Below are 26,308 nucleotides of genomic sequence, written 5' to 3'. Positions count from 1 at the left end.
GAGAGAAGCCAAATATTTGGGGTACGTTGTTGGTCGAGGGCGTGTAAAATCCCAGCTAGACAAAGTGGAGGCAGTCAAAAATTGGGTAAGACCAGAAGAAAAGTCGCAGTTAAGAACCTTTTTAGGCTTAGTAGGTTACTACAGGCGGTTTGTAAGCCACTTCGCCACTAGGGCTGCTCCACTTACGGACATGTTAAAAAAAAGTTGTCCAGATAGATTAACTTTGTCTGATTCTGCAGAAACCGCCTGGTCTGATCTTCGGTTAGCTTTTTGTTCCTCCCCAGTTCTACAAGCACCGGATTTTACCTGGAGGTTCTTCCTCCAAACTGATGCTTCTGGTGTTGGCTTAGGTGCAGTCTTTTCACAGGAAAAGAATGGAGTAGAAAATACTGTCCTGTACCTAAGTCGTAAGTTGCTTCCAAGGGAACAAAAATATGCCACTGTGGAGAAAGAATGTCTCGCCATAAAATGGGCTACAGAAGCTCTGCGCTATTATCTCCTAGGCAGAGAGTTCACCTTAATAACAGACCATGCACCATTGAGATGGATGCAGAGCATTTGGGAGGTAAATGCCAAGTTAATCCGCTGGTTCTTGGCACTACAACCTTTCAAGTTCTCAGTAGAACATAGACCTGGGATTCTGCACAAGAATGCAGATGCATTGTCACGAAAATATGCGCTGCTCGCGAAGTCCGCGTCCCCCTACTTGGAGACGCTAGGGGGAGGGATATGTGACAAAGGGAGGCATTTATCTGACAATATGCAAAGAAAACATACAAGCAAAGTAAGACATTGGCGCAGTTATGCACCTAGATTCAGATTAAACCAAGTAAAGACTTATGTGTAGTTTAAAGTTGGTTAACTTACATTATTTAAAAGCTGCTTCCTCTCAGCAAACAGACAGGGTGTGTCTGTTAGTTGAAACAGAGCCAGTGATGGGCGTTTTCTCTTAAAGAGAAGGTGGGTGTGTTGCCTGTCCATCAAGCTAAGGCTGGGTGAGGAGTATCATGTATAAAAGCTTGTTTGTGCCATTTGTTCACTGAGACCAATGCTGGTAAAGCTGGCTGGTCCTGAGAGAGAGCTGGTCTATGTATAGATAGCGTTTAGGGTCTCCATGATTGCTGTGCAAGTATACGGTGTCAAAACATTTACCATCCTGACAATAAAACTACATAAAAAGGAAGAAGTTGTTCGCGTGTGCCTCTGCAGCAGCGGGCTCTTGCCACAATATATATATATATATATATATATATATATATACATACACTGTACATGGACAAAAGTAGAGCTTGACCATTACACCAACAGGTACTGTGATGCCGTTGTGTTCACATACATATGCTTTATTATGGAGTTGGTTCCCTTTTGCAGTGATGACAGCTTCCACTCTTCTTGAAAGGCCCATTCATTCTGTAGAGCATTTATGATACAAGGCACTGATGTTGGACGAGAAGGCCTGGCTCGCAATCTCCGTTCCAGTTTATCCCAAAGGTGTTCAATGGGGTTGAGATCAGGGCTCTGTGTGGGCCAGTCAAGTTCTTCCACATCGAACTCATCAAATCATTTGTAGTCCTTGCTTTGTGCACTGGGGAACAGTAATGATGGAATAGAAAAGGGCCTTTCCAAACCTGTTGCCTTAAAGTTGGAAGCATAGCATTGTCCAAAATGACTTGGAATGCTGAAGCATTAAGATTGCCTTTCACTGGAGATAAGGGGCCTTGCCAAAACCCTGAAAAAAGCCCCATACCATTATCCCTCCTCCACCAATCTTCAAAGTTGGCATAATGCAATCAGGCAGGTAACGTTCTCCCGGAATCCACCAAACCCAGACTAGCCCATTTGACTGCTAACCAGAGAAGGATGATTTGTCACTACACAGAACACATATACACTGCACCACACTGCAGTGTCTGTGTGCTTTACACCACTCAACACTTGGTTTTGGTAATGAGAGGCTTGGATGCAGCTGCTCGGCCATGGAAACCCATTCCACTAAGCTCATACTGCACAGTTTTTGTTCTTACATTAATGCCAGTGGAAGTTCGTAACTCTTCAGCTCTGGAATCAGCAGAGTGTTGGTGACTTTTACGCACCATGCGCCTTTGCAGTCGTTGACCCTGCTCTGTGATTTTACATGATCTTCCGCTTCGTGGCTGAGTTGTTGCTGTTCCTAACACTTTCACTTTCTTATAATATCACTTACAGTTGACCGTGGAATATCCAGCAAGGATGAAAATTAACAAACCGCCTTGCAAAGGTATCCTATCACAGTACCATGCTTGAAGTCGTATGTATATGGAAGGGGAGGGAGTGGTGCAGTATCTTGCTTAGGGCTCTACATTCAGCCTTGTTATCATAATTTATGCTTAGCTCACTGTCATAGGTGTGTAAAGACAGATTAGAAACTATCATCCAATATGATGAAAACTTCTTATTAGCTTGATTCTGTCACACATTGCACCAGATAACCTGCATTTTGGTCTCTGTTCTTATGTGTTTCCGTTGGTTCTTATTCCCTGCATTCACTTGCTGGTCTGAACTGGGTATGCGCACAACTGAGGGTAAATGTATGAAGGTGCGATTTTGCACAATCAGCAATTTTCTCAGGAGAGTTGAAACTCACAGATTTATGAAGCTGAGATTTCATGCAAAATCACCAGAGTTGTGCTTCTGTCAAAATCGCTATTTATAAAATCGCTGGAGATCAAACTTCCGACTGTTTGCCACTGCAGCTATACACGTCTCAAATGTATGAAGCTGCGATTAAGCAAACTCAGGAGAGTTTGCTTTCAAACACGCTAGATACAACACGCTGCATTCTAGCAGCGTGTTGTGAAAACACATCACTGTTACACTGCCTGTCATACTGCCGGGGCTTCTACACAGTAGGAGCTCCGAAACACAATGAGCTTAGCTCATTGCGCTAGGTCTATTTATAGTATTAGGGGATTTTCCCACTAGCATGGGAAAATCACCTAATACTATAAACAGAAGTACTGCAATGAGCTAAGCTCATTGCGCAACGGAGCTTCTACTGTGTATAAGCTCCGCTATGCAATGAACTTAGTTCATTGCATTAGGTCTATTTATAGTATTAGGGATTTTCCCACTAGCATGGGAAAATCCCCTAAAACTATAAATAGACCTAGTGCAATGAGATAAGCTCATTACGTATCGGAGCTCCTGTTTGCGGCAGCTCCTCCCTTTTTTTATTTTTCTTCAAGCAAGAAGATTCGGGATCTTACAAATATGGGGCCCCCCTGGCCGAAGAACAGAAGACTGCAAGCAACAAAGGGCCCCCCCTGGGCAGAAGAACAGAAGACTGCAATCAACAATGGGCCCCCCTGGGCAGAAGAACAGAAGACATTACAAGCAGGACTTTTGGAATTACACATTTTTTTGGTACATGGTCAAGCATGGACTTTGGATACAAATTTATTTTGGACTTTGATGACAGCCATTTTGGGATTAAAAGTTGCTGACAACAGATGAAAACTTCATTGGTGAGTATTTTGGGGATGTATTATTTTTAATAAAAATATGTGGTGTAAATGAGGGTGTTTACTGTCATTATTGTGGGTTTATTATTTGTAATAAATATTAGTGGTTTTAACCAGGTGTTGTGATTTTGTTAACATTTTGGTTTGTGGAACTTCAGGTCCCAGCCAGCCGTGGGTGTCAGGGCATGTTGGCACTTGTGGTTCTCCAAGTGCCAACATGCCCTGGCTGCCGTGGGTATGCTGGTGCTTGTAGTTATACAAGTTGCAGCATGCCCACACTATTTAGGGCAACCTGGCTGGCTGGGACTTGTAGTTCCACAAAACAAAATGTTTGTTTTTTTAACAATTAAATCGCCGTTATTACCCTACACCCACCGCCCAGGTGTGTAGGAATTCTTTACATTCCTGACAGCTGCCGCCGGCAGCTGTATGACAGGACAGTGTAACAGTGATAGGTTTATACAACTCGCTGCTACAACACAGGAGAGTTAGCTAACACTGGAGTGTTTTACATAGCAGCAAATCACCACAGATGACCAGCGATTTTGAATATCAGGGTCAAAATCGCAGCTTGATACATTTGAGAAAATTTTGACTAAAATCGCGGGTTATCACCCGCGATTTCCCACAATTTTAACACGCTGAAAAAATCGGACCTTAATACATTTACCCCCTGGTCTTTTGCAAAACTTCCTGCATTCTCTTGATTGGCTAATTGCCTGTCATCTCTGTCTATTTAAAGCACCTGCTTCTCTACTAACTTGCCAGATCTTCAGGTCTCCTTACCTGTTAGGACGCTGTTCTCTCTGATTTCTGTCTGCACATCGGTATCCTGTGTTACCTGTTCCACGATAAAGACCTGTGGTATTATTGCAAGAACCTCCTGCCTCATCATCAGTCCCATCCTCAAGTGATTTTCTATCCAGGGATCTCAGTGCATCAGTTCTCTGCAGTTCACCACCTCTCAGTTGGTATCCTGTGTTACCTGGTCCACGATCAAGATCTGTGGTATTGTTGAAGGAACCTCGTGCCTCATATTAAGTCCTGTTCTCAGCTATTTGCTTTCTAAAGACCTCAACGCTTCGGTTCACTACCGTTCACCTGAACCTCTGCATTTACCGTCCAGCACTCCTGCTCCACTCCACGGTCCCACCTCACCCTGCTCTAATCTCCCTTAAAGGACTGTGACCTGCGGCTAGAGAGAAGCTAAGTACATAGTCCCTTGTGGGGATCCCTGGTGAATACCTCTCTACCGTTAGACTCCACACCTCTCTGGGGGCAAGTCTATCTAGAGCAGGGCTTTGAGGTCTATTCGAAACTCAGGCTCCGTGACAGATTCTCAGCTTCACAAAATTGGTTGTTCTGCTAAGAAATCATTATATGCAAACTGTTGTCTTTTTTAATATACAAAGAAAAATACTGACCTATTCTTAAGAAATAATTACTTTGATTCCTGACCAAATCTTTATAATACCACTTAACTTAACTATAAACTCACATTATATAAAAGAGCTATAAGTAACACTTACAAATATATTTGTGTTAGTTATAGTTTCAAGTGATTATCATAACTGAAAATATCTGAAATAAAACAATTATTAGGGGGGTAGATTTTTCCAAAAGCACAGCAGACTTTCTTTGATGTATATCAAAAGACACTGTTGTTATTATCTTTAAAGGTAATTAATGAAATTGCAAAATCGAAAGATTGCTTCTAGTGATGCATACCTCCCAACACTCTAGTACCAGGCCTAGCATGTAGTACAGCAAGACAGATCCCTAAAGTCGTGACTGACTCCCCCCCCAAATCAGGACAGTTGAGAGGTATGCTGATTAGAGGAGCTTTTTATTTAAATGAGATCAAAGGTTGGAGTAGGAGCACTTAGGGAGGTATTCCCTGTTAGCATTGTCCTCCCTGCCAAAATGTCACACTTTAATGCTGAAAGCTGGAAATGACAGCTATGGAGCCCAGAATATGGTGAAAGCACATGAAATTTATTGAACAGATAGGATTCAGATAATGCAGAATGGTACAAACCGAGTATTGCAGATACTGAACAAGGATTGCTGAGAGAGGCTGAAAGCAAACAATAAGGAACAAGGCTGGTGCAGGTAAACAGGCTGTAGAGAGAAACCAGGTAAAGACATGTTGGCAGCAGCTTGTAGAAGTTACAGGGAACAGGAGAAACAAGTAAGTACAACAATGTCAGGCACACCAAAATAAACAACAATGACCAGCAAGGTAACTGGGAGAGGCAGGTATAAATAAGGAGATAACAGGTGCAGATGATTAGGTAGTGCAGCAAGGTAACCCCTGGTAGAGATTAGTGACAAGACACAATAGCAGCACCTCTGGTCGATTAGAGGTACTGCATGATACAGTCAAAGTAACAAGTCCAGAATAGTCCAAAGACAGGAGCGGCAAAGACAGCTGCAGTATAAGTACAGGCAGATCCTGACACAAAATGACTTAAAGATTATGGGTACTATGGAGATTCCAGTAATCAGGAGCTATTCTTAACTTTTACTATTATGGTAATTCCAACAGGAGAAGGACCAGCACTGCCACATTGAGATTTACCATGTGTTGCAAAAGGCAGCGGACCAGGAAGAAAATTTCCCAAAAATCTAATGGATTCACAATTCAATAAAATAAAAGAACATAATCAAACGTAAAACAAGCATATAGTGGGTTTACCCTTTCCGTACCCTAATTATTTGAATTTTGGAGATGGTAACCTTCAACAGGCAAATGGTGTGATTATTTCACATGACACTCTGGGAATTGAAGCTTCTTCACCATGAAAAACAAAGTATAGTATGTTTGAGTTCCATGGTCGGTACTACCTCACCCAGAATTCTTTTAGAAACAATTGTTATTTACAGTCAGGATTGTGCGGCAAGGGAGCAGCTGGAACCATAGTTCTTAAATGGTAGATGTAGTAAACAATTATAGTTATAGGGATTAAAACATAACATAATTGTTGGGAATAAGAACTAGGGGTAAATGTATCAATCTCCGGTTTTGTCAACTCGCGGGAGTTCGGCGAGATGACAGCTTAAATTTAAAGCGGTGCTGCCTTGTAAAGGGAAACTTCGCTTTACAAGGCAGCGCCGCTTTAAATTTTAGCTGTCATCTAGCCGAACTCCCGCTAGTTGACAAAACCGGAGATTGATACATTTACCCCCAATCATAACTGCAGTGTAAATACGCTATATCAAATGAATCCATTAATAAATTGAGCTACTAAAGTGTAAAATGTGTAGTCAGAGGGTGGGGTTTGTGTTTTTATTGGTTGTTCCGCCAACCTCTATGTTAAAAGATAACTGCATCACTTCAGGAGAAGCTGGGCAGCTTCAAAGGCTCCTGGGGTGAGTTACATCTAAGGGATGAGTTTTTTTGACCCTGAGAGAGACTCTAAGGAGCCATTCACAGCTTGTGGTCTTACATAAAGAAGATGGTTTGCTATATCTTATATAAACAAATATAATTCAGTTTCCAAAATCAACTTAAAATCTATAAAAGTAGTGATCACCCACATATTGCTCAATAGCATGATGAAGGGCAGCCCATTTGTCAAATAAAGCATTCTGTCACACAGAGAAGTTGAGGAAATGAGTACAAGCTCAACTAATGTGCTGGACCTAGGCCTGTTTGGTATCAGTAAATTGGTAAATTCATAGTGGACCTATTAATAATAAATTGGGTCTGTGTGACACTTCACAGGAAAGAAAACGGTAGCCTGAAAGAGAGGTAAGTGTGAGGTTTAAGCTGGAATCCTCTGTCTTCCCTTGCAATAAGCTTCCAAGTGCGCAGAGTGCGGTTTGTGACTGGTAGACATAGTGAGGAGAACTCTCCTGACAAAATAGAGCAGATATATTGACTGTGTGAATATATGATATTAAATCCGGGAGTGGTATATCTGTAAAAATTGCAAGATGCCTTTTATTGTTGAATTAACTTATAGTTCATTGATAGTCATGGCCAAAAGTTTTGAGAATGACACAAGTATTGGTTTTCACAAAGTTTGCTGCTTCAGTGTTTTTAGACCTTTTTGTCAGATGTTGCTATTGTATACTGAAGTAAAATGACAAGCATTTCATAAGTGTCAAAGGATTTTATTGACAATTACATTAAGTTTTTGCTTAGAATCAATATTTGCAATATTGACCCTTCTTTTTGAAGACCTCTGAAATTCGCCCTGGCATGCTGTCAATCAACTTCTGGGCACCATACTGACTGATGGCCACCCATTCTTGTCTAATCTATGCTTGTTTTTCAGAATTCGTGGGTTTTTGGTTTGTCCACCCGCCTCTTGAGGATTGACCACAAGTTCTCAATAAGATTAAGGTCTGGGGAGTTTCCTGACCATGGACCCAAAATTTCAATATTTTGATCCCCGAGCCACTTAATTATTACTTTTGCCTTATGGCAAGGTGCTCAATCATGCTGGAAAAGGAATTGTTTGTCACCAAACTGTTCTTGGATGGTTGGGAGAAGTTGTCCTTGGAGGATAATTGCTACCATTCTTTATTCATGGCTGAGCCCACTCCCTTGGCTGAGAAGCAACCCCACACATGAAAGGTCTCAGGATGCTTTACTGTTGGCATGACACAGGACTGATAGTAGCGCTCATCTTTTCTTCTCCGGACAAATGTTTTTCCAGATGCCCCAAACAATCTGATAGGGGATTCATCAGAGAAAATTACTTTACCCCAGTCCTCAGCAGTCCAGTTCCTGTACCTTTTGCAAAATATCAGTCTGTCCCTGATGTTTTTCCTGGAGAGAATTGGCTTCTTTGCTGGCCTTCTTGACACCAGGCCATCCTACAAAATTGTTTGCCTCACTGTGCATGCCAATGCACTCATACCTGCCTGCTGCCATTCCTGACCAAGCCCTGCACTGGTGGTGCCCCGATCCCGCAGCTAAATCAACTTTAGGAGACGTTCCTGGTGCTTACAGGATGTTCTTGGGTGCCCTGAAGCCTTCTTCACAACTATTGAACTTCTCCTTGAAGTTCTTGATGATCCTATAAATGGCTGATTTAGGTTGCAAACTTACTAGCAGCAATACCCTTGCCTTTGAAGCACTTTTGTGCAAAGCAATAATGACTGTACGTGTTTCCTTGCAGATAACCATGGTTAACAGAGGAAGAACAATGATTTCAAGCCCCACCCTCCTTTCAAAGCTTCCAGTGTGTTATTCTAACTCAATCAGCATGACAGAGTGATCTCCAGCCTTGTCCTCGTCAACACTCTCACCTGTGTTAATGAGAGAATCACTGACCTGATGTCAGATGGTCCTTTTGTGGCAGGGCTGAAATACAGTGGAAATGTTGTTTTTTGAATAAAGTTTATTGTCATGGCAAAGAGGGACTTTTGAAATTAACTGCAATTCATCTAATCACTCTTCATGACATTCTGGAGTATATGCAAATTGTCATCATAAAAACTAAGGCAGCAGACTTTGTGAGAAATAATATTTGTGTCATCCTCAAAACTTTTGGCCATGATTGTACACAGCCACAAATTTTTACCTTGAAGAAATGAGATGCTACCAATAGCTTACACTCACTCTAGATCACGAGGAATGCTCTTCCATGCCATGTATATAAACATATTCAAATTGTCAAGATGTAGGAATCACATTGTAATGTTATATAAATGGATCTATAGAATGTACACTCCACTCCAAAAACATACTAGTAGGCTAATTGGTTATTAAATTGACCTTAGTCTCTCTTGGTCTGCAAGTGCGTATGTTAGGGAATTTAGCCTGTAAGCTCCAATGGGGCAGGGAGTGATGTGAGTAAGTTCTCTGTAAAGCGCTGCAGAATTAATGGCTCTATATAAATTGTTGCTGCTGCTGATGGAATGTACATTAGCTTGTAGTCAGCTACATGGCAAATTTAAAAACTATACAGGCTATATCAAGATCTAATAAACTATGGTGGTTTTTATATATAAATTTGTGAATATTTAAAGATGCCTTATATCAGAGGTGCCCAAACTCAGTCCTCAGGAGTTACCAACAGTTCATGTTTTCAGGATTTCTTTAATCATGCACAGGTGAGTTAATATATTTGTCTGGGTCAGTAATAATCCCACATGTTTCTACAGACAGAAATCCTGAAAATATGAACTGTTGGTAGCTCTTGAGGACTGGGTTTGAGCACCTCTGCCTTATATTGTTGAATCACCTTGTAGTTTTGGATTAGTAATTCATCCAACAGTAGGCTACTATCTGCTTCTGGCTCATACCTGTACACACTGCTGCCAAAATTATATTTAACCAATAGTACTATATCTTTCCTGGTTAAATATTAGTAAGTACAAAAATACATTAATCTGAGTAACTCAGAGATATGATTCAACTCAATTAGATATTGACGTTAATGGCAAGCATGAACATAAAAAACAAAAAAGAAGCTATCTGTTTTGGAAGTAAGTCACTATGAAGTACTTCTATAGCTTTCACTGTTCCTCTTCATCATAATTTATGTTCTGTGTTTGTAATCCCTGTTTTCCTGGAGAGTAGTGGTAGAGTGTTATACTCAATTCCTACCCAGGGTCAGTGCTACCATTAGGCAGACTAAGATGGCCATCTAGAGTGTCTATACCACTGAATAAGGGACATTATGTTACTCAATTAGTGTTTTTCTTTTTCCTAGTGCCGCTGCACTGAGTGCCAGCCTCAATGCAGATTTTAATTAAACTTTGCCCTTTCCTCATTGGATGATAAGGGGGAGGGGAATTTAATCATTGAAATTCATTTGAGCATGTCCTGTGTCCTTCTTACCTGCCATAATGATGTGGGTGGGTTTTGCCTCCATGTCAATGATAAGCTGGATGTGAGTCACTGACACTGACTTCCCCTCCTCTGCCTTGCATCTGAGTATATGGGGTATCTGCAGGGGGGAGGGGGTAGCTAGGGTGAAAAATAAACTTACACTGGCCTTGTTCCTACCCTGTAGTAACCTTGGGGCCTTTTCTGACTTTATAAACAACAAGAATATTTTTGAAATAGTATTTCCCATTTCATCTTCAGCATATATAACTTAGATTGTTCTAGTTCACACTTGAATTACTTTACATATCAGTACACATGTTTCATTTCAACAAATGAAAGTAGTACTCACTGGTTCATCTAACAGGTTGTTTTGCCTCTCTGGACTCATGATCACATCTCTCCACTCCTTCTACACTGTATCCTCCACTCCCATGGCTCACATGCTCATAGTCAATAACTCAAACTTGTTTCTGCCACAACTGCATCCAGGGAAACAGGTAATGCAGTACAGGAGTGTCTTTCAAAAATGAACTACCCTATCCCACTGGACTTACTCGTAGGTAGTGGGAACGGTATTCAGTTCTAACCTCACACTACAGCTTGTCTCCTCAAGACCTCTGACTCAACTTCTGGGCTGTCATACTCTCTGTTCTTGAACATGTCTCTCTAATTTCAGCCACAATTGAATCAGGACACAATCATATTTGACTTGCCAGCTTGAGATTTGCTCAACTTTCAATACCTGAAGCTGTCTGTTAGCATGACCCTGAGCCTGCATTCAAGTGTTGTAGTGGCCCCAAAACCCAGGGTCACAACTCTTTAACCATGGTCCCTCCACATCCCATTCGGCATTACACATACCTCATTGTGCAAAACAGTTATTAGGTGGAATCACTTTCACGAAATCCATGGGATAAACATTTTTTAACTCTGTGTATGGATGCACTATGCAGTAATAAAGTTTTGGTATTTTCTTTTTAACATTTTTCACTTTGGCTGGATACTATCACGTACTGGAGCCACCGATCGCTTGGTCCGACTTTGATTCTCTTACCTGCGGCTCCCTCCTCGACTCCTCCTCGGTGTGGGAACAATGCAGCTACTTCTTGACGCGCCATGTTTGAAATCAGTTCTGCACATGTGCAGACCTATGTTTTTAAACAGTTCCATTGCTGCTTATTGGACACTGCTCTCTAATGCCCATACTACTTAGAGCACCTGGTTAATTTATCCTGTGCCAATTCCTTGAGTCTCTCTACCTTAAAGTTTGTGTCTACTCCTGGGTCCTTACCAATGTTGCTGATCCAGTCACCCTGCTGCCCAGCATACCTGGACCCCTCTGTATCCTTGCTGCAGAGCTCTACACTTACCAGTTCCAGTTACCATGCTTTCCAGCATCACCTGGTCCACCGTGTATTTCTGTTGCTACCTCTCACATCACCATTGATCCAACCGCCCTGCTGCCCAGCATAACTGGATCTCAGTGTATCCTTGCTGCAGAACTCTACACTTACCTGTTCCATTTACCATGCTTCTCAGCATCACCTGGACCATTGTGCATTGCTGTCTTGACTTTCACCGCTCCAGCTAAACAGATATCCTGCTGCCTAATTTACTTGGACTCCAGTGTTTCTGCCTTCCCATTATTACTACATATTTCATCTCCATTCAGTAAGCACACTCTACAGGGCCCCGCTTGTTGCCTACTGGGAGAAACGAGACATGTGGACAAAAGCCGCTAAGACCACAATGCCTTGCAGGTGTCACTGGTGAACCCCTTCTGTTCCATTAGACTCTGCACCTCCCTCTATGTGACTCTAAACCAAGCAGACCCTGAGGGTCCCACTTCATCGTTGACCTGTGACATATATATACATCATACGTTGGAAAATTAACAAACAAGCAAAACTAGAATCTTGGCAACATTTTTATCTCTGCTCCGAGGGATCGTAGAGATGAGATCCAGCTGCCAAGTCTATGGACATGGCCATGCGAATTGTGACATTAAGCAACACCCCCACCTACTTCATTAGGGAAGTAGGCAGGAAACAGGAGGTTGCACTGCTCTCCTGGAAGTCTAGGAGATCTCCTAGATACTCTGGAGTCTCTTGGACATTCCAGAAACTAGGCAACTATGCCTACTATCAAGGTAAAATAGAAGTACTGTTCGGTGCAATAGATATTATCTTAATCAGTGTCTGTAATATACGCAAAGACATCAACACTACAGGTTACTTACAACACACTAAATCAATAACTCTCCCACATTCATTATAACTGAGATGGTCACTTCGCTGGTCTGAACTTCCCCAATTGGCAGCCATGGTAATAACTCCTTAATGTGGGTCTGCCTAAATATTACACAATAACTTGTTTAATTCTCAGCAACAACAATTCTGTTATGTTACTTGAGTATTAAGCAATGTTGACTCTCTAGGCTGATCCTACACATTCTCTGAGTCACTAGGCTGACCTACAGTAATCCACACGTAGAACTGTCTCCAAATGATAAGTGTGTCAATTGATATATTTAGTAGAGATGAGCTACTGATGAAATCTGACGTTGGGGATCCGAGTGAAACTGAGTAGTGACTTGTTTCTCCTGCCAAACTCGGATCTCAAATTGAGGCGAAACATCATTTCCGTGATTTTTTTTTGTGCAAAACTCTTGCGAGTTTTGTATCCCGATCTTTGTATGTATAATTCACCTTCATTCTCTCAAGTGCTATTTTAGAACAGACAGCGTGTAGGGAGGAGGTTAACTGCAGTGCAATGCTCATAAAAAGCATTCAGGGTGAACCAGGGACATAAGAAAGCAGTGGAATCTTGTCATTATTGTAAAGCAGTTCTGTAAAGAATAGTCAGCTACAATAGTTTGCTGATCAATTGCTTTTAATTTCAATCTAAAATACACTTTACACAGACTAGTGGCTACTGGTTTGTTAAGGCATTGCATATATATATATATATATATATATATATATATATATATATATATATATATAATAGTACTAGACAGTATATACAGACTGAGTTAGACAGATATCCTTCTGAACTAACTACTATATTCTTTAAGAAAAATAGTGTGCTTTTGCTGTCAGATTATTAGCAGCAGAATCCCCAAAAAATAGATTTATTTCTCTTAAAATTGAAAGTTTTTCTAGTGAAAGTAAATAATTTTGAAAACAAATGGCTGTTTGCTTGTGAAATTCATCAGCAGTTGCACACTCTAAAAAAGGCTATATATTACTATGTTCTAATCTTTTATATTATTCAATACTTGTCTATTTTGGAAGGATCATTCAGTGAAATCTATATTTAAAAAAGGCTGTTTGTAAGGGTCAGCACACAGCAGCACACCCAAAAAAATACTATATATTCTAATTTGTTATATTTTTCAATACTTGTCTATTTTGGAAGGGTCATTCAGTGAAATCTATATTTAAAAAAGGCTGTTTGCGAGGGGCAGTACGCAGCTGCACCCCACCAAAAACTATATCTATTGTAAACTTTTCTATTTTAATACTTGTCTATTTTGGAAGGGTCATTCAGTGAAATCTATATATAGGTGTCAGCAGTAGATGTACACCCCATTAAAGTAAACAGGTTGCTCTTGTCTTTGACCAGCACAACCCCCCATAAAACATACAATTTGTTTGTTAGAAGTATATTATGTAGCAGTGCCATCAGAATTGTTTGATAACATTCTTTTCTTTCCCTTTGTCATTGGGCATCCCCCTGGTGTTGTGGCAGGCACCTACAAGTAGCTACAATTTGTTCAAGTAGCATTATTCCTCTCAACCATGGATTACTCTAGAGATCAGGAGCAGTCCAGTACCAGTACTGGCAGTAGTACTACTGTTACAACCTCTACTAGTAAAAAAGGTAATGTGGGACGAAAATTGACAAAAGCGTCCTCAAAATCCAAACACTATTTGTCAAATTCAATCTAAAAGAAAACATTGACTTTTGATGTAAGGAGGAGGATTAAGAGGAAATTTTCTGATGAATGTGGTGATTTGTCCAAAAAAAGGAAAATAGGTAACATTCCATGCACCACCCGCAGTAGCAAGACAAGGCTCAGACTATGTCTACTTTTTGCTAGTAGGGGTCCTGCCACTGCTGGTACTGGTATACACACTAGAAAGCCATTCCAAAACAGCATGCCCAATGTGGTCGTGCATCTTCCTCAAATTTACATGCACCACCTTGTCGCTCAGAGTGTACGTCTGTTACTGACACCTCCAAAACAGACAAATCAGTTCCTGAGGATAACACTGAGGTTGAAAAACAATTTAGGCACTCACAGAGTCCAGAGGAGAGTCTAAGGAGGGTATCCCTGAGTGCTACACGTAAGTCTGAGGTTTCAGATTGAGAAACTGTAATAATAGAGCAGCCTCCTTCGGAAAGTCCTCAACCTTTTGGAAATGTGAGGATGGGTAGTAGTATTAGTGTTGATGATGATTTACCCATTGAAATTGAGGCCGCTGTTTTGGAAGTTGCAAATGTGCAAGAGGATGAGGGGGATAATTGTGGATCTGAAAATGAATTATTATTATTATTATTATCATTTATTTGTTAGGCGCCACAAGATTTCCGCAGCGCCGTACACAAAGCAAACAGTAGACTATACAGGGTATAACAATACAGAACAATAAACAAAAATACCAATGCTTCAGAAACTCCAGTTAGGTCAATGCAGTAGAGGCGAAGTAGAAGAACAGGTGTGGAGACAAGAGGGAAGAAGGCCCTGCTCATTCGAGCTTACATCCTAAGGGTGGGTGAACGAACAGACACAATTGGAGGAATTTGAAGTGTGGGGAGAGGGACCGGGAGGAGAGAGAGTAGAACGTTTGGAGGAGATGCGGGTTAGGTAGAAGGTTGGTAGGCTTTAAGGAACAGGTGAGTTTTGAGTGCTCGTTTGAAGGAGCACAGATTAGGAGAGAGACGGATGGAGCGAGGGAGGTCGTTCCAGTGGAGGGGGGCGGCACGGGAGATGTTTTGTATGTGGACGAGATAATGAGGAGGATGATGATAACTGTGTTGAAGTATTATTGTGTGCTGATGATGATTATGACATCATTGATGAGGATGATGATAAGGGTGATGACAGGGTCATCAACATACAAGAAGATGACCACTCTTAGCCAAATGACCATTACTAATTTGTAAACAAAAAAAATAAATTGCTATCTATTCTGTCCAGTTCATCGACCAACAAACAAAATGTTCTCTTTTGTGGGGGCCAAAACTAATCAAGCACTTCGGCCACAAAAGTGGCAACCCCTGTCGCTGAAGTGCTTGGTTTGTTAAACTATGTGCATATCCTTTTTAGCATATGGGTTGGTGGGTGGGCCCAAGGACAATTCCATCTTGCACTATTTTACATTTTGGCCTTAGTCTATCAGCAAGTGACAGCATGCCCTGACACCCAGGGCCCACTGAGCCAAAGTTAAATTTAAATTAAACGTATCCCACTTTTAAACCACATTAGTTTAATAAAAATATTACCCCTCCCCTAAACCAACGTGTTAATAAACGAGACACCTTGTTTACACCACCTACTTTTGTTAAAATTAATAAAACCCCGTATTATGATGTCTTCATATGTAAGTGATCCAATCTTGCAAGCTTTTAATCCATAATGCTTTAACCAATAAAAAAAACTATAATATTCCCAGGTCCTAAAGGTGTTCAAAGAAAATCACATTCCAATGTCCTGTAGATGTTGAGAACAAAAAAAAACCAAAATATATTCCAAAAGAAGTTAAAAGAAGTCTTCTTTTTTATTTCTTGAAGCCTAAATAATCCACAAGATCTGGCTTGGCAAAATAAAAAACCCATAAACAAGACGATGTTAACTATAATCCTCCATGGAAAATCAACCAGCGCAGGATGAAATATTAACAGATGCAAGGTCTATTTATATGCTAGGGGATTTCCCACACTCTCATGCCAGCACTAGGGTTAATATCATTAGGAGGAGGGACCCCACACATTTTATTTTAAATATATTTTTTTACACTGTATAGAGCCTGCAGGTCTGGTGGCTGTAATTCTGCCGGACCCCCAGGCTACTTCAGGCGCTGACAGGTACATACTTACCTGCAGCATCCTGTTTAGTAGGGCTTTACAGAGCAGCATTGCACAAGAATTCAACAGGGCACAGTAAGTTTGTCCCATTTGTCTCTCTCAGCATAAACTTATCTCCCCAGGTGGTGAGACACAGACAAATTCTATTCTTCATTTCCTCATTAAGTTTACATCAAGTGAGTTTTGACCAGGGAGAAACGCTCCCAACAAAATTAACTTGATTTCCTCTCCTTTGAACGAGAGCAAATTATGATTTTTTTGTCGATTTATGCAAAAAATGCGTTCGGACACTTACATTGGCCCTAAAAGTGCTAAGTGAGGATTCCAGAGTCATATTCATGTCAGGCGCCATCCCCACTGTTCCTCTATAAAGTGGGGACGGCTGTCTGATAGTTCCGGCCGTGGGCTTCCTGCTTCTAACTCTTCTGTGAAGTTTCCTCCTCCTCGGCGCTCTTTCGTGAGCCCTCATCTTTGTTCCAAACTGTTAAGCTGGGCTCACGATTCCAAATTTGTGGGTCACTCAGGCTACAAGAAGACCATGACTTTCCTCTCCAGATACAATTGGTGGCCTTCTCTTGGTTTTGGATGTCCGCAAATATGCACAGGCCTGCAGCACATGTACACGTCACAAGATTCCCAGACAATGTCCTCCTGGTCTTCTTTTCCCTCTTCCAATCCCAGACTCCCCCTGGACGAGTGTCACCATGTACTTTACTACTGATTTACCTCAAAGTCATAGCTACAACACTATCTGGGTTGTTGTAGATTTTCTATAATGGCTAATTTTACTCCTTGTAAAGGACTAATTTGGGCCACTGAACCTGAGCAACTATTTTTAAAGAACATCTTTTGTCTCCACAGCTGTCCACACAAAATAATCTCTGATCATGGAGTTATATTTGTGGCAAAGTTTTGGAGAGCTTTCTGTGGAACCTCGGAGTCAAGCTCAAATTCTCCTCCGGGTATCACCCCCAGACTAATGGTCAGACCGAATGTGTTAATCAGGACCTGGAGTGTTTTTTGTGATGCTTCTCATCTGAGCATCAATCTTCTTGGAGTGACCTTCTGTGTTTACACACAATAATCTAGTACATTCTTCTATAGGCTTTTCTCCATTCTTTGCAGTCTATAGTAGGCATTCTATACCTCCCTCCTTGCAAGAAGCTCCTGTCTCGTCCGTTCCAGCTGCGGACTCTCTAACACGTGAGAACGAGTATGGTTATCCAGTCACAACCTCAGACTCCGTGTCACCTCGATGGAAATAACTCCATGTTTTATTGGTCCCTTTTCCATTTCTGTAATTATTAATCTCGTCTCTTACAAACTTTCCTTATCGCCTTCCCTCAAGATCCATAACTTCTTCCACATCTCATTGCTAAAACCTCCGGTCCTCGACAAATTCTTCAAAGAACTGGTCACCCCTCCCCCCCACAAGAGTTCTCTTGTAGATGAATATGAGGTGTAAAGAATCTTGGAGGTTTGTTCTCTTCATGGCAAGACCCAATTCCTTGAACATTGGAAGGGCTACAGCCCAGAGGAAAGATCTTGGATAGATGAAGTTGACCTCCATGCTCCTTGTCTCCTTGCTGAGCTCCTGAATAAGAACAATCCTTCTTTGGGGGAGAGAAGGGGATAGCTGCCTGATGGTTCCGGCCGGGGTATCCTGCTGCTAAGCATCAGGCTCGCAGCATCCCTGGCCATCCTCACACCTTCGGGCGCATGCGCACCGACACATCCCATTGCTTGTTTCGGTGGTCACCATGTCTGACCCCCACTCTCCTCCTCCTATTGCAGCTCGACTGCCTCTATTTAAAACCTGCTCTGGCACCATTAGGGTGCCAGATTATCAAGTCTCCTGTTCTCCGGTATTATTGTATGTTCCTGTTCTTTTTTGGTTCTGACCCGGCTATCCCTGACTTCTCTTCTGGATTGTGCCTGTTTGCCTCTGTTGTGACCCCGGCTTGTTGACCATTCTTCTGGATTCCGCTATTAGTCCTATCCTTGTGACCTTGGCCTGTCTGACTTCTCTGTGGATATCCCTTCGGTACCGCCTGCACCTCTTTGGTTTTGACCAAGACCGTCCTGACCACTCTCTAACAGTACTCTGGTAACTATCTAGGAGGACCGCGACCTGCATTCCCTGTGCAGCTAAGCACAAACCTCTTTGCAGTGGTCCCTGCTGATCACCAGGGGTACATTAGACTCTGCACCTCCTGGTTCAGTGGCGCGAATACCAGTTAGTTGTAATCCACAGTGCTCTACAAAGCCTGACTAACCACTGGGCTAGACTCGCTTGCTATACTTGTTCTTCAACCACAATTTTCAATAATTTTTTTATATTTCATCCATTTTCAATCTCTATTGGTATCAGTCAGGCTTGTCCACTCTTCCCTCTAATCTCTTCTGTATCGATGAACCCCCATGTCAAGATGATTAGGAATTCCAAGTTTGTTTAGGACCCTTCTTTACCTGATGTGATTATGTCTTGCTTGCCATCACTAGTCTAGAGAGATCATTGTCTGCACTTTATGTGATCCTTGACCAATAAAGTGTTGTCTCTTGCTACAAATTAAACTCAGCAAAGACAGAGGCCCCTTCCATTTTCTTATCATCTTCTGCCCTCGTAGTAATACAATTATGCTTTTTGTACTCATGGCAATATAAATTCAAATATCTGGCAATTAAAATTCTAGTAAGGACAATGTCCTATATGAATTTAATTACTTACCCATAATTTCCCAATAAAACAACACACTTTGCAGTCATGGCATACTTATGAAGTCTCCTGACTAGACCCGATTGCACCAGTTGAATGGATGGTCTTTATCCAGAGTCTTCCCTCTCAAAGTTAGACAAAATTGAGACCTTACACGCTGCATGTGTTTTGGATCAATTCACCATTGGCCCCTCCTAGCTGGAGAGTAAACACATATGGGTATGGAATGATAAGTGCCTACCTATAAAGTTTTCACTGGGATCTCTGCCCTAGTAACCTAATGTTTACCTTTCCCCCACACTCTTTGACAAATTAAATCTGGGTATTATATGGCACAAAGTGAGAATTGGCTAGGTTTTCAGAAGCTTGAGGAACTCTTTCAGAGTTATAGTATAGCTATTATTTCTTCTCTACAAACTAGCTTCAATCTTCTCAAACATAACTTCTAAAACTACCATAGTGGCAAAAAAGGTGGAAACTCCAAATGGTATAAGTTCCCTAAGCTCATCATAGACCTATTATCACCGATCAGCCACAACATTAAAACCACCTTGCTAATATTATGCAGGTCCCTCTTGTGTGGCAAAAACAGCTCTTACAAACTATTCTTATCAATGCATGGACTCCACAAGACCTTTGGAGGTGTCCTGTGGTATCTAGCATCCCACAGATGCTCAATTTGATTGAGATCTGGGAAATTTGGAGGCCAAGTCAACCCATTGAACTCTTTGTTATGTTCCTCAAACCATTCCTGAACAATTTTTGCAGAGTGGCAGGGCACATTATCCTGCTGAAAGAGGCCACTGCTATCAGGGAATACCACTGCCAAGAAGGGGTGGACTGCAACAATGTCTAGGAAGTTTGTACATGTGTAAGTAACATCCACATGAATGCCGGGACCTAAGGTTTCCCAGCAGAACATTGCCCAGAACATCACATGGCCTTTGCCGGCTTGCCTTCTTCCCATGTGATTCATCAGACCAGGCCACTTTCTTCTATCGCTCCATGGTCCAGTTCTGGTGCTGACATGTCCATCGTAGGTGCTGTCGGCGGTGGACAGGGATCAGCATTGGCACTCTTAACTGTCTGTGAGCTCTTTTGTAGAATTGGACCAGATGGGAATGCTTGCCCATGCCCCTGTCACCAGTTTATCGGTTGTTCTTTCTTCAACCACTTTTGGGAACACCCCACAAGACTTGTCGATTTGGAGATGCTCTGTCCCAGCAATCTAGTGATCACAATTTGGCCCTTGTCAAAGTTGCCCCGATCCTTACACTTGCCCAATTTTCCTGCTTCCAACTCATTAACTTTAAGAACTGACCGTTCACTTGCTGCCTAATATATCCTACCCCTTGATAGGTGCAATTGTAACAAGATAATCAATGTTATGCACATCATGTTTCAGTGGTTTTCAAGTCATGGCTGATCTGTGTGTGTGTGTGTGTAATATATAATATATATATATATATATATATATATATATATATATAAATATTAACTAGAGATGATCACTGCCCCCCGTGCTCTGATTTTGGTTTTGGATCTGGTTTAACTTCGTGTTTTGGTTTTGAAATAACCGCCCTTGCGTGTTTTGGTTTTGTTTTTTTTCTAAAACCCCTATTTTTTTTTCTAAAATCACATAATTTTGCTCTTTATTTACCCTACATTAATATTAATCTCATTAACACTAATTTCAAGTAATTTGCAGTCCGTTTTGACCACCTCACAGGTTACAATATTATTTTCATACACTTTCAAACAAAGACTGCAGCGACCTGGTTGGATGCTATGCGACATAGCAATGACACAAACACATGGCAGTTCACAGCACATCTAGGAAATATTGCCACACAGCAGTGGCATAAAAGAAAAGTGGTGCAAGTTGGAATTGTCCTTGGGCCCTTCCACCCACCCTTATGTAAGATACTGAAAAGAACATGTACAGTTTAACAAAGCAAGCACTCCAGTGACAAGCAGTGCCACTTTTGTGGCTGAAGTGCATGGTTTGTTTGGGTCCCCACAAAACAAACTACCAATAGCTTAGCTGCCTTAAGCCTAACAGTGCTGTTAATGAACTCTACATTATTAAACCATGTATACTCGTGCTGCATCTTTAATCTCCTTAAACGTCTGTGCATTGGGCATAGGAAAGTGCTTCCCCACCAAAGTGAAACTGGAAGGCACAAAATGCTTTCCATTAAAAGTATAAGACGATCTGTTCCAGTTCAGAGCTGGTGGAAAACTCAACTGTTTTTAATGGCTTAATAGAAAAGCATATAGAAGCATAAAATATTAGACCTGCAGCACGTGTTTTTCTGGGAGGGGTGTAACCTTTCCAGAAATGGATGGGTTTCCTTTCCAAAATGCGTGGGTTTCCTCCGGGTGCTCTGGTTTCCTCCCACATTCCAAAAACATACTAGTAGGGTAATTGGCTGCTATCAAAAATTGTCCCTAGTCTCTCTCTCTCTGTCTGTGTTTGTGTATGTTAGGGAATTTAGACTGTAAGCTCCAATGGGACAGGGACCGATGTGAGTGAGTTCTCTGTACAGTGCTGCGGAATTAGTAGCGCTATATAAATACCTGATGATGATGATGATGATTCTCCTCTGTGAATACCTCCCTCTCATCCCTGAAGAACTACCAAACTTATGTTGACACAGGAATGGATATTACAACTGGAGTGGCATTAGATCTGCTTCAGACAGACTGTGACACGGAACATGTAGGCAGCATGGAATCTGTCACGTTGGAATACTCTGCATTGAACAGAGATTTAAACCAATATATAGATGCAGTTGAGGAGACTGTACTTAAGTTAAAACGTGACCCACCGGATGAGATCCTGGATTTAAGGGAGCTTGTACACGAGAGATACACTGCGCTTCAGAAGAATAATACAGAGGAGGCCCTGAGGCAGGAAGATAAATATGTCCAGTTTAAAGAACAGCTAAGAGGCCTGAGAAAACAAATGGGTGTGTCATTGGCCCCTGCAGACTAAGCTTTGGAAGATGAAGATGAGGAGATCCCCGTCACCCTGGGCACATGGCCGGTACAGTGAAACTGAGAATGAATCATAAAATCAGTTATGGTTCATTTGATCACTCCACCCGTTCCTTGGATAACTGTGGTAATTCTACAGCTGATACATGGCGACGAGCGCTGACCCCCTCGGGATGCGTGCTTTTATCAGACCAAGACCAATCCAGGGTGCCAGACAGTGCACTAAAAAGAGCCATTAAAATTCACAGCAAAAAACAAGTTCACCCCTGAGCTTCAATTCAGCCAATTCCCAAAAAAAGTTCTAATATAGTTGGGTACTATTGAAGTAAAGTGCAGATTAAAAACACTTTGTGCAATAATAATCAATATTTTTTTGATTATTATTGCAGTACCATGTTAACCAGAAAAATCTATGTGATGTTAAATACTTTTGTGTCAAAAAAGACAAAAGTATTATAGGAGTGATACCTTTATTGGCTAACAAAAAAAAATTATTGTATTTGCATCGAGGCCCCTTCATCAGGCAAGTTAACAAATCAATGACTGAGAAAAAGGCACAACATTTAAGAGCTGTTACATCAAGACATTTGTACAGGGGGGAGGGAATACATCATTAAGATAAGGTAAAGTAATAAAAAGGATGGAAATGTAAAAGAGTAAAAATCCTACGAGTTCAGACGTCTGGAGTCACTCTGCTGTGGGGTGTGAAGTGTGTCCATGTAGTTGGTCATAAATCCAGATGTCTGATTGAGTCCTTTAGTCAATGACTGGACTGTTCTTATCAGCTTGAATTCATATATTTTTCTCTCCCTGTCTTTTTAAAAAAATACCTTTCAGCATTAGGACTTTTAAATCTGTCATACTGTGTCCTGATCCAGAGAAGTGTTTACCCAGGGGGGTGTCCAGAGTCTTCTTTATTGTGTGTCTGTGTAGATTCATCCTGGATTGCAGTTGTTGCTTGGTATCTCCAATGTAAATTAACTCAGGGCACCTTGTACACTGTATCATGTACACCACATTGGAGGATGTACATGAGAATGTGTCAGTGATTTTATAGTCCCATTGTGTGTTGGGTATGTGGACTGTGTTTGTTGTTAGGACATGGGTGCAGGTTTTGCATTTTTGTTGCAAATTTCTTGATGTATCAGCTCTTAAATTATGTGCCTTTTCTCAGGCATTCATTTGTAAACTTGTCTGATGAAGGGGCCTCATATGCAATACGGATGAAAGAGCAGAAAAGTGGAAGGTTTGAGTAATACATATACACGTCTATTTAGACATTACTTCTGCAAGCAATGTTGTTCTTTGTTATTATTATTATTATTATTTATTTATAAGGCGCCACGAGGTTTCCGCAGCGCTGAACACAGTACAAACAATAGAACTGTTAATAGAACTGTTGTCTTTATACCGTTCAAATATTTTTTAAATAATCATCCACCAATCTGTGGATGTTGATAGTTGATAGTAGGATCAGGTGGAGTAACAGCAGAGGTGTCAAGGACACAAGGAGTGCCACTTTTGAGGCTCATATGCTTGGTTTGTTTGGGCCCCCACAAAACAAGCTAACAATGGGCTTAAGGCACCTAAGGTAACAGTGCTGTTAATGAACTCCACTGTGGCAAGATGTTGTTGTCATAATCCTCAGCCTCATCCTCACCCTCATCAGTTTGTACATCATCCTCACACATTATTCATTCATCCCCGCAGGAATCCACCATTACAGAAGTCTCTGTACTTTGATATAATTGGCGGTAAATGCCTTCCTCATGGAAATTGTAGTTCTTTTTTTTTTTCTGAAAAAGATATTTTATTACATTTTACAAAACAGAGAATGAGGGAAACAGGCAGTGAAGCAAAACCATAATGTAGTTTCCCCGTAATATAAACAGCATATTGTTACTGATATGAGGAGACAAAAGAAAATTCAGGGAGAGATGAGAGAAGGGAAGGGAAAGAGAAAATAATAGGAGTAAGAGGGAAGGGGGAAATCCCTAGCCAACGAGGTGAGAACAAAAGTGAAATGAAGATGAGGATCCATGACAGGACTAAAAATTAATAGTTAGGGCTCACAGGCCTTAAAAACCAAACGGAGCAAAGGCTCCATGATATTCAGTCCAAGGACTCCAGACCTTATTATATTGGACAGGGGTGTGGCAAAGAATGCTAGTAATATATTCCATATGATAGACTTGCCAGATACAGTTGATAACAGAGGGCAGGGAGGGTGGACTTAGATTTTTCCAAAAAAGGGCAATTTGGCATCTAACGACACTAAGAATATGTGTAATAAGTTTCTGAGTTGATTTCGATATCTTAGGAGTAGAGCGAGGGAGTAGACAATACGAATAAGATGGAGGAAGCGAAACCTGAGTGATACTGAAAATGAACCGGTGGATCGATTTCCAGAAAGGAAGTAGTTTTGTGCAGTTCCACCATATATGAGACAGGGTACCCTCTTGACCACAATGACGCCAGCACAGCGATGAGGAGCCTGGATATATTATATGAAGACGGTGTGGTACTAAATACCGACGGTAAAAAATGTTGCGACAATTTTCGCTTATCTTAACGCAGATAGAGGTCTTTGAGAGGTTCAGGCAAATCTTAGCCCATTCCTCAGGAGGAAGCGATTCCCCCATGTCCTCCTCCCATTTAAGTTCGTGGGGATCCTTAGGGTGGCATTTGTGTTTTACCATAAGGCGGTAAAATTTAGAGATCAAACCCCTGGAAGATGAGCGAAGATCACAGAAAGTGACCAAAGGAGAGGTTAGATGTATATCAATGAATGTACGTCGTTGTAGTTCATTTTTATGACCATCATCTTCGAATGGCTTCAGCACCTTGCACAACACGGAAGGTATTCTCCACTGCACTTGATTAAAATACATCCCCCCTCCTTTCCCGATGTCATGGCTTGTGGAGTAAGCGTGGATGGATTTTCGCTGTTTCTCCATCCTCAGAAGCATGTACAGGATGAAATTCCACCTTGTTACCACCTCTTGCTTCAGTTGGTGGCAGGGCAAATTAAATTGCTCTTGTAGCTGCTGCAATCTCCTACATGCTGTTGCTGAATGCCGGAATTGTCCAGATATTTTGCGGGAAACAGACAGCATCTCCTGCACGTCCCTGTCATTTTTTTTTTAAAAAAAGCTCTGCACCACAAAGTTTATTATGTGAGCAAAACAAGGAATTTGATGGAATTCACTCAGCTGTAATGTTCTCACAATATTGGTGGCGTTATCAGAAATGACATATCCTGAGGAGAGTCCAAGCGGGATAAGCCATGTGGCAATGACATCTCTTAGTTTTTGTAACAGATTGTCAGCTGTATGCCTCTTAGTGAAGCCGCTGATACACAGAGTAGCCTGCCTCTAAAAATGTGAAGTACTTGGGTACATGCTGTTGCTGTTCCTGCTGGTGAAGGCGAATCACCAACCCAGTGGGCTGTCACAGTCAAATAATCTTTAGTTTGCCCAGTTCTGCTTGTCCTCATATCTGTGGTTAAGTGTACAGTGGGTAGAATAGCATTTTGTAGCCCAATAATTACATTTTTACGAACCTTCTGGTAGAGGTGAGGAATAGCTTTTTTAGTAAAATGGTGTCGTGATGGAATTTGGTAACGGGGACAGAAGACCTCAAGTAACTATCTAAAATCAGTTGCATTAATAATGGATATTGGACGCAGATCTAATACTAGCATAGTTGCCATGGTGTCTGTGATCCGCTTTGTGACTGGGTGACAGCTTTCATACTTGCTTCCTCTCACAAAGGATTGTTTAACAGTCAATTGTTGTAAATTACTAGTAGTCTTCTTCCTGGTCTGCTTCTGGGATGAAGATCCACCCCCTGCGGCAGCGGCAGCAGCAGTGGGACTAACGCTCAAGAATTCTTCTGAGGAATCCAGGATAGTGGAAAAGTCATCTAGCCTTAGCAACTTGGATGCAGGACTAACTCCGATTGCTACTGAGGATATTGATGAGGACGGTGTTGTGGGTGTAGATTGCAGGTGTCGGGATCTAGCTAAGAGAAGGGACCTAGCTGATGCTGGACTGCTTGTTGTTTTCTTTTTAGCATAAGTTTCCAATTTTCCCAACAGCTTGCCATGAACTCGCTTCAAATTGCGAAACCTGGATGAGGCTCCTAGATGGTTAAGGTCCCTACCTTTACTGACTGTGGCTTTACAAAAGCTACAAATGGCTAGACAAC

The sequence above is a fragment of the Mixophyes fleayi genome, chromosome 2, assembly GCF_038048845.1.
Source record: "Mixophyes fleayi isolate aMixFle1 chromosome 2, aMixFle1.hap1, whole genome shotgun sequence".
Taxonomy (NCBI): Eukaryota; Metazoa; Chordata; class Amphibia; order Anura; family Limnodynastidae; genus Mixophyes; species Mixophyes fleayi.
This window is presented reverse-complemented; position numbering follows the sequence as displayed.